Below are 9364 nucleotides of genomic sequence, written 5' to 3'. Positions count from 1 at the left end.
CTATGTTCACAAGTCAAAGAACTTTTCTGCATATTCTTATGAGTACTATTCACCTCCTGCAAAACTATTTGCTAGGGCTCCAAAGCCAAAGTTCTCAGATGCTGCACTTACACTCATTCCTTCTAAGCCACCCCTTAAGATGTGGGTGGTTAAGAAGAATTAACGTCTCTTGCAGGGAAGGGTCTCCAGACGAAAATCATTGAATTCTGAAGACAATGCTGGGGACCTAAAACATCTTGTGGGACGCAAGATAAAGTGCCAAAATGGTCTTACCATTTATTTCGTCCCAGGATTTCTTGATGAGCACCCCATCTTACCATCCAGGAATCTTAATTTTGATAGTATGCTTGTCCGTCAAATGTTTGTGCTTCACAATACTCTTGGTGAAGCCTATCCCGCTAACTGCACTGTAGGGTACGACTCCGAAAGCTACTGAATGGATTATGGACAGTGGATGCACTAACCACATGACTGGTGATCGAAGTCTTCTCATGGATTCAACTCTCCGACCATCTACTAAAAGCCATATCACATTTGCTGACACTGGTAAAAGCAAGGTATTGGGCCTAGGTAGAGTTGCTATCTCAAAGGATCAACACATGGATAAAGTGATGCTTGTTGAATTCCTTGGATACAACTTAATGTCTGTCTCAATGCTTTGTGATCTTGACATGATTGTGATATTTGGAAAATATCGTTGCCTTGTGCTTATGGCTTCTGACAAATCTCTAGTCTGCGAAGGTTATCGAAGAGGTGATATGTATATGGTATATTTATCCACAGGACCACAGCTTGTCGTATGTCTTCTAGCAAAAGCTTCAGAGTGCTGGCTTTGGCATCGAAGGCTAGGACATGTGGGCATGAGGAACTTGCACACTCTCGTGAAGAAGAAGCACATTATTGGCATCGAGGGTGTCAAGTTCAAGAAGGATCATCTATGTGGTGCTTGTGAAGTCGGGAAGATGACTAGGGCAAAGCATCCCTCGAAGACAATAATGACGACATCACGTCCCTTCGAGTTGTTACACATGGACTTATTTGGCTCTACTCACTACTCTACCCTTACTACCACCACACATCTTTATGGCTTCGTAATTGTTGATGATTATTCTTAATATACTTGGGTGCACATAATTCTCTACAAGACTGAAGTGCAGGATGTCTTCAGACGATTCGCCAATCGTGCCATGACTAACTATCGCATCAAGATCAAGCACATCAGGAGTGACAATGGCACGGAATTCAAGAACACTGGCCTCGACACTTATCTTGATACACTGGGCATCACTCATGAGCTCTCTGCTCCATACACACGTCAGCAGAATGGCGTCGTGGAGCGCAAGAACAAGACTCTCATTGAGATGGCTCGTACGATGCTTGATGAGTACAAGACTCCAAGAAAGTTCAGGCCTGACGCCATTGATACTACATGCCATATCATCAACAGAGTTTATCTTCATAAATTCTTAAAGAAGACATCCTATGAACTGCTCACTGGTAAGAAGCCAAATGTTAGCTATTTCAAAGTCTTCGGTGCTAGGTGCTGGATCAAGGATCCACATCACACTTCCAAATTTGCACCGAAAGCACATGAAGGTTTTATGCTTGGTTACGGAAAGGATTTACACACCTACAGGGTCTTCAACCTCTTTCACTATAAAGTGGTTGAAACTGTAGATGTGCGGTTCGATGAGACTAACAGCTCGCAAAGAGAGCACCTGCCAAATGTGCTAGATGAAGCTTCTCCTAGTGAATCTATCAAGCTAATGGGTACTGGAGAAATCATACCCACCGAGGAACAGTCAGAAGAGGAAATTGTCATTCCAGCTCCTACTCAACATGAAGACAATGCTCAGCCTGAAGACAATGCTGAAGATGAAGACAATGATCAGCAAGAGCAAACTCTTCGCCCTATTCATCCTCGCGTGGCCAATGAAGTTCAGATTGAGAAGATTCTTGATAGTATCAATGCACCTAGTCCTCTTACTCGATCAAGAGCTACGCAACTAGCAAACTTCTGTGGGCACTTTGCATTCGTCTCCATATCTGAACCCAAGAAAGTTGATGAAGCCTTCATGGAACCTGAATGGATTCAAGCTATGCAAGAAGAGCTTCAACAATTTGAGCTCAACAATGTCTGGGAGCTAGTCAAGCGTCCTGATCCCTGCAAGAACAATATTATTGGCACCAAATGGATAAACCGTAACAAACAAAATGAACATGGAGATGCCAACCAAAGGTCAAAAATAAAGCTCGTCATTGCTTAAGGTTACACACAAGTGGACGGAATTGACTTTGATGAAACCTTTGCTCCTGTGCCTAGGCTTGAAGCCATTAGCATACAGCTAGCCTATGCTAACCACAATAACATCCTTCTCTATCAAATGGATATGAAGAGTGCTTTCCTCAATGGTAAGATTGAATAAGAAGTATATGTAGCTCAACCACCCGGTTTTGAAGATCCAAAGCGTCTTGATATGGTCTACAAGCTCAACAAGGCACTGTATGGCCTCAAACAAGCTCCTCGCGCTTGGTATGACACACTCAAAGACTTCCTGAAGAGCAAAGGCTTCAAACCTGGTTCTCTAGACCCCACTCTCTTCACGAAGACATATGATGGAGAGCTGTTTGTATGCCAAATCTATGTGGATGACATTATCTTCGGCTGCACTGACAAGAGATACAGTGATGAATTTGGGCATATGATGCAAGAGCAATATCAGATGACCATGATGGGAGAGCTGAAATTCTTCCTTGGTATTCAAATCCGTCAACAGAGAAATGGCATATTCATCTCACAAGAAAAGTATCTCCAAGATTGTTTGAAGAAGTTTGGAATGCAAGACTGCAAAGGGTACACGACGCCAATGCCAACCAAAGGCCAATTGGGCCCCGACGATAATGGTAAAGAGTTCGATCAAAAGGTATACTGCTCCATGATTAGTTCTTTATTGTACCTATGTGCATCTAGGCCAGATATAATGCTTAGCGTTTGCATGTGTGCCCGATTCCAAGCGGCACCAAAGGAGTCGCATCACCTTGCAGTGAATCGAATTCTTCGATATTTGGCTCACACCCCAACGCTAGGATTATGGTATCCAAAGGGCTCAGAGTTTGATCTAGTTGGATTCTCAGATGCTGATTATGCTGGTGACAAGGTTGATCGCAAGTCTACATCAGGCACATGCCACTTTTTTGGACGATCTCTTGTTTGTTGGTCTTCAAAGAAGAAGAACTCTGTATCACTCTTCACTGTTGAATCAGAATACATTGCTGCTGGATCTTGCTGCGCTCAGCTTCTCTGGATGAAGCAAACACTAAAGGACTATGGCATCAACATGAAGAATGTGCCACTCTACTGAGACAATGAAAGCGCCATCAAGATTGCTCACAATCCAGTTCAGCACTCGAAAACAAAGCACATTCAGATCCATCATCACTTTCTCAGAGATCATGTGTTGAAGAAAGACATTGGTATCATTCACATCAACACTCAAGAGCAATTGGCAGATATCTTCACAAAGCCCTTGGATGAGAAAAGGTTTTGCAAGCTGCGGTGTGACCTAAATATCTTAGAATCCTCAAATGTCCTGTGAATGGACACACATCCTAACGCTTATGCATATTGATGACTTAGGTGTGCAACACACAAAGTAACGTATGTCTTCAATTCATGAAGACATACCCATTGAGTGTGAATACATTAATGCGGAATTTGACTTCGGAGCGCCACGTAATTGTGCGCCGTGTCTGGGTCTAATACTTCCTATACGGTGGGTATTGCCACCACCAATATTTCTTGAAGATTTTTGTTTGGCGTCATGTTGCATTATCTTCAAAGTTAATTTGTCTTCAACATTGGTTCATCTTCATAATTTATCTTCTCAATGTTTGATTTGGTCTTCATTGCCTATATATATATATATATATATATATATATATATATATATATATATATATATATATATATATATATATATACACTAGACCATAATGGTGCACGTTGTCGCGCCCGACAAGTTTTACAATTAAATGATAGGTACTGCTAAAAATATATATTTGCAGCCATAAAATATAAATTTGTTCATAGCAAAACTATATGTTGCTTATTTTTAAGTTGGTTTGTTTTTCATTGCTGATGTCATCAGGCACATTTTGATGGTAGTAACAAGAAAGATTAAACAGAAGGATCTGGCAAGAATGCATTTGATCAAGCCGAGTGGGACACATCCATCAGTCAAGAAACCGTACGTGGTGCCTCACCGCCTCTCCAGGAGGGGAAAAATTCATTTTTGAAAGAGCACACACAATTTCTGAAAAATAGATTAACGCAAACTTTTAACAACTCATGAAAGGAACAACTGGATCTAGAGACAAATCATGCATAGAAATAACACGAGAAAATGTCCGGAGTTTATTACCTTTTGTGCCCACTTTGCGATGCTAACGATGCTGCCCTGGTACTCGTCTTTACTACAGTCCTTCCTTCTGGCCCTCATCTCGGTCTTCTTGACTGAAGCAAGAGGGTGGGAGTGGCTACATCAGGAGTTGAATAACATACAGCTTACGGTGGAGCAGCAACTGAAGACGAAGTACTACCTACATAGGTAACCACAATACCATTGAAGACCAAAAAAGTGTAATATGTACTAAGCATGAGAACATATTTACTGAAACTTTGGACTTGATCTGTTTGACACCCAAATCAATTAGAATCCATCATAAGTTAGATGCAAAGTTGATACTTCAGGCTTGGAAACTGGGAATGAATTTTGTTGGATATAACAAAACATGCAGACAGCTTTGAAAATTCTCCAGATGAAGCCGTAACTGCCAAAGGTTTTAAAAAACAAGACATAGAAAACAGAAAAAGGACTGTTGGTTGAGGAACTGATGTAAGAAGTCACCTTGATTGCATGTCTACTGGTCTTTTCCTCCCAAACCTGCATGATGTGATTAGTTTAGTTAATCCGAATGATTCTTTGTATGTGGAGGGTGAGAACCCGGAACAGGGAATGGAACACATACAGAGACACCAAAGACTTCTGCCCAACATCGTCCCTGTCCGCCCGCGCTCGTCGAAAACCGTGTCTTGGGCCGCTGCTTCATGTATGGCGGCTCGTTACGGGAGGGGAAGGGGCGTGCGGTAGAGCTGGAAGGCATGGAGGACGATGTAGCAGGAAGGGGCTACGGAGGAAGAGTGGGGGTTGGGGGGCGTACCGGCGTGAGGGCAGTCGCGCAGCATAATCTTGCCCATGGCGGATCGCCGGCGCATCGAGGATGAAGGAACGCCGGCGCATCGAGAGGACGAAGGAACGACTGCATGTATGAACTGTTCGTTCGGGGTTGGGATAGCGCTGAAACATGGGAAAGATGGGCTGTTCGCGTCTGAGTCGGAATAAGTGGGCCTTCATGGCCCGATTACTGGCAGGAACCGGAGGTAGTTCCGCGGAGCAGCGGCCCAAGAGACGGTGTGCAAAGTGCGCGGGCGACCAGGGACGCCCGACTTTGATCTGTATCGTTCGTTCTAGGATCCGACGGGTGAGACAGTCAAATTGCTGTGGAGGCTCCTAACTAGCTGTGTTATACTGTTTTTTAATATATATGTTCTATCCTCTACAACACTTATAGCTATGTCTTCAAGTTGCCTTTTTCTGCACTAAGTGAATGTGATCGGACCCTAACCTTTTCTATTCTTATCTCTCCTACTCTCTCTTAATCTTCATATGCATTATGTTGACACGTGTCGATTGTCTTCACTGTGTCCTTGTCAGTCGAAGATCAAGAGACAAACATTTAAAAGGTTTTTAATATCCTCATCTGTTTGCTTATATCCGGAGAAGCCGGAACGACCACCAGACAAACCTGGCACGCGTGGGGTGGTACGTCTCCAACGTATCTATAATTTATGAAGTATCCATGCTGTTATATTATCATTCTTGGATGTTTTACAATTATTTTATAGCAACTTTATATCATTTTTTGGGACTAACCTATTAACCCAGTGCCCAGTGCCAGTTGCTGTTTTTACTTGTTTTTGACATCACAGGAAATCAATATCAAACGGAGTCCAAACACCGCGAAACTTTTTGTGGATTTTTTATGGACCAGAAGACATCCAGTGGGCCAGAGAAGCATCTGGGGGGTGCCCACCTCGATGGCCTCCCGCACCCCCTCCTTGCCCTATAAATCATCAAATATTCCAAAAACCCTTGGGGTAACCCTAGATCAGAAGTTCCACTGCCGCAAGCCTCTGTAGCCACGAAAACCAATCTAGACCTCGTTCTGGCACTCCGCCGGAGGGGGAAATCATCACCGGTGGCCATCTTCATCATCCCGGCGGCCACCTTGATGAGGAGGGAGTAGTCCACCCTCGGGGCTGAGGGTTTGTACCAGTAGCTATGTGTTTAATCTCTCTCTCTCTCTCGTGTTCTTGATGGCACGATCTTGATGTATCAGGGGCTTTGTTAACATAGTTGGATCATATGGTGTTTTCCCCTCTCTATCTTGTTGTGATGAATTGAGTTTTCCCTTTGAGATTTCGTTTTATCGGATTGAATACTTTTATGGATTTGAGAGCACTTGGTATATGTCTTGCATATGAATACCCGTGGTGACAATGGGGTATTATTTTGATTCACTTGATATATGTTTTGGCACTCAACTCGCGGATTCCCGAGGTGACATTGGGGTAATCTACGCATAGGGGTTGATGCACGTTCTTGTCTCTGTTTATCCAGTAGAAATCTTGGGGCACTCTTTGAGGTTCTTTGTGTTGGATTGAGTATTATGAATCTGAAATTATTTGGTGTTATTTTAGTACAAACTTTTGGATAGATCGATCGGAAAGAAGAGCTTCGACGTGGCTACCGACGGCCATCGTCGAGCCATCAACTCGGACGATGCCAAATCGGCAGCCTACGGCACAGATCCGACTGCCGACACAACGCTGTCCTGACCACCACCGCCACGGTCCTTCATCAACGCCATAACGAGAAGATGCCCCCCAATCGAACCACAAGCTCCCATCTTGACCGGAACGGAGGCAGCCCAGAGCCGTGCACCGACTCTAGGGCGACCGAACGCCGGACGTTGCGTGAGGAGCGATGAGCCCCGGGCAGGATGACCGTGTCAAACTCCCGCACCGAAGGCCAGTCCGTGTTGCCGGCCAACTACCCCATCTTGACCGGAACGGAGGCAGCCCAGAGTCGTGCACCGACTCCAGGGCGACCGAACGCCGGACACCGCGCGAGGAGCGACGAGCCCCAGGCAGGAGGACCGTGTCAAACTCCCGCACCGGAGGCTAGTTCGTGTTGCCGGCCAACTACCCCATCTTGACCGGAACGGAGGCAGCCCAGAGTCATGCACCGACTCCAGGGCGACCGAACGCCGGACACCGCGCGAGGAGTGACGAGCCCCGGGCAGGAGGACCGTGTCAAACTCCCGCACCGGAGGCCCCGTGTTGCCAGCTGCTACCTCTTGAGCATGCGTTGGTTTTCCCTTGAAGAGGAAAGGGTGATGCAGCAAAGTAGCGTAAGTATTGCCCTCAGTTTTTGAGAACCAAGGTATCAATCCAGTAGGAGACTACACGCAAATCGCCTAGTACCTGCACAAACAATCAAGAACCTTGCAACCAACGTGATAAAGGGGTTGTCAATCCCTTCACGGTCACTCACAAAAGTGAGATCTGATAAAGATAATAAAGTAAATATTTTTGGTATTTTTGTTGTATAGATTGGAAAGTAAAGATTGCAAAATAGTAAATGAGATGTGATGTAAATAAAAGAGATGTAATATAATAGGAAAGAGACCCGGGGGCCATAGGTTTCACTAGTGGCTTCTCTAAAGATAACATGTATTACGGTTGGTGAACAAATTACTGCCAAGCAATTGATAGAAAAGCGCATAATTATGAGAATATGTAGGCAATGATCATGAACATAGGCATCACGTCCGTGTCAAGTAGACCGAAACGATTCTGCATCTACTACTATTACTCCACACATCGACCGCTATCCAGCATGCATCTAGAGTATTAAGTTCATAAGAACAGAGTAACGCATTAAGCAAGATGACATGATGTAGAGGGATAAACTCAAGCAATGATATAAACCCCATCTTTTTATCCTCGATGGCAACAATAGAATACGTGCCTTGCTGCCCCTGCTGTCACTAGGAAAGGACACCGCAAGATTGAACCCAAAGCTAAGCACTTCTCCTATTGCAAGAAAGATCAATCTAGTAGGCCAAACTAAACCGATAATTCGAAGAGACTTGCAAAGATATCAAATCATGCATATAAGAATTCAGAGAAGAACCAAATATTATTCATAGATAAACTTGATCATAAATCCACAATTCATCGGATCTCGTCAAACACACCGCAAAAGAATGTTACATCGAATAGATCTCCAAGAACATCGAGGAGAACTTTGTATTGAGAATCAAAGAGAGAGAAGAAGCCATCTAGCTAATAACTATGGACCCGAAGGTCTGTGATAAACTACTCACACATCATCGGAGAGGCTATGGTGTTGATGTAGAAGCCCTCCGTGATCGATTCCCCCTCCGGCGGAGCGCCGGAAAAGGCCCCAAGATGGGATCTCACGGGTACAGAAGGTTGCGGCGGTGGAAAATTGGTTTCGTGGCTCCCCCTGATGTTTTAGGGTATAAGAGTATATATAGGCGGAAGAAATAGGTTGGTGGAGCTCCGTGGGGCCCATGAGGGTGGGGGGCACGCCTACCCCCTGGGCGCGCCCTCCTGCCTCGTGACCGCCTCGCGGTGTTCCAGACTTCAACTCCAAGTCTTCTGGATTGCGTTTGTTTCAAGAAAGATCCTCGTGAAGGTTTCGTTCCGTTTGGATTCCGTTTGGTATTCCTTTTCTGCAAAACACTGAAATAGACAAAAAAAGAAACTGGCACTGAGCCTTCGGTTAATAGGTTAGTCCCAAAAATAATATAAAAGAGCATATTAAAACCCATTAAACATCCAAAACAGATAATATAATAGTATGGAACAATCAAAATTATAGATACGTTGGAGACGTATCACCAGCCAACTACCAACCAAACATGAAGAGCTCAGCGGCTACTAACAATGTGAGGCCCCGGGGGGTGTATCGACAAAAGACAGAAGAGACCCATCGAAGATGGGGCGGCCCAAGCCCGCTACTGGGAGTCCATAGACGATATAGGGCGCATTGCCACCTTGGGGCACGAGACAATGACTCTTCTATGTATCTAGCTAGGTCTTGTGTATATGGCATGTGATAGCCGACATGGTTTCACATACCTTACGTAGAACAACTCGTAACCGACTCTAATCATGTAACCCTGTCATGGGCCACCTATATAATGTGGGCCA

The sequence above is a fragment of the Aegilops tauschii genome, chromosome 4 (genome assembly GCF_002575655.3).
Source record: "Aegilops tauschii subsp. strangulata cultivar AL8/78 chromosome 4, Aet v6.0, whole genome shotgun sequence".
Taxonomy (NCBI): domain Eukaryota; kingdom Viridiplantae; phylum Streptophyta; class Magnoliopsida; order Poales; family Poaceae; genus Aegilops; species Aegilops tauschii.
Note: the sequence above shows the minus strand (reverse complement) of the source record.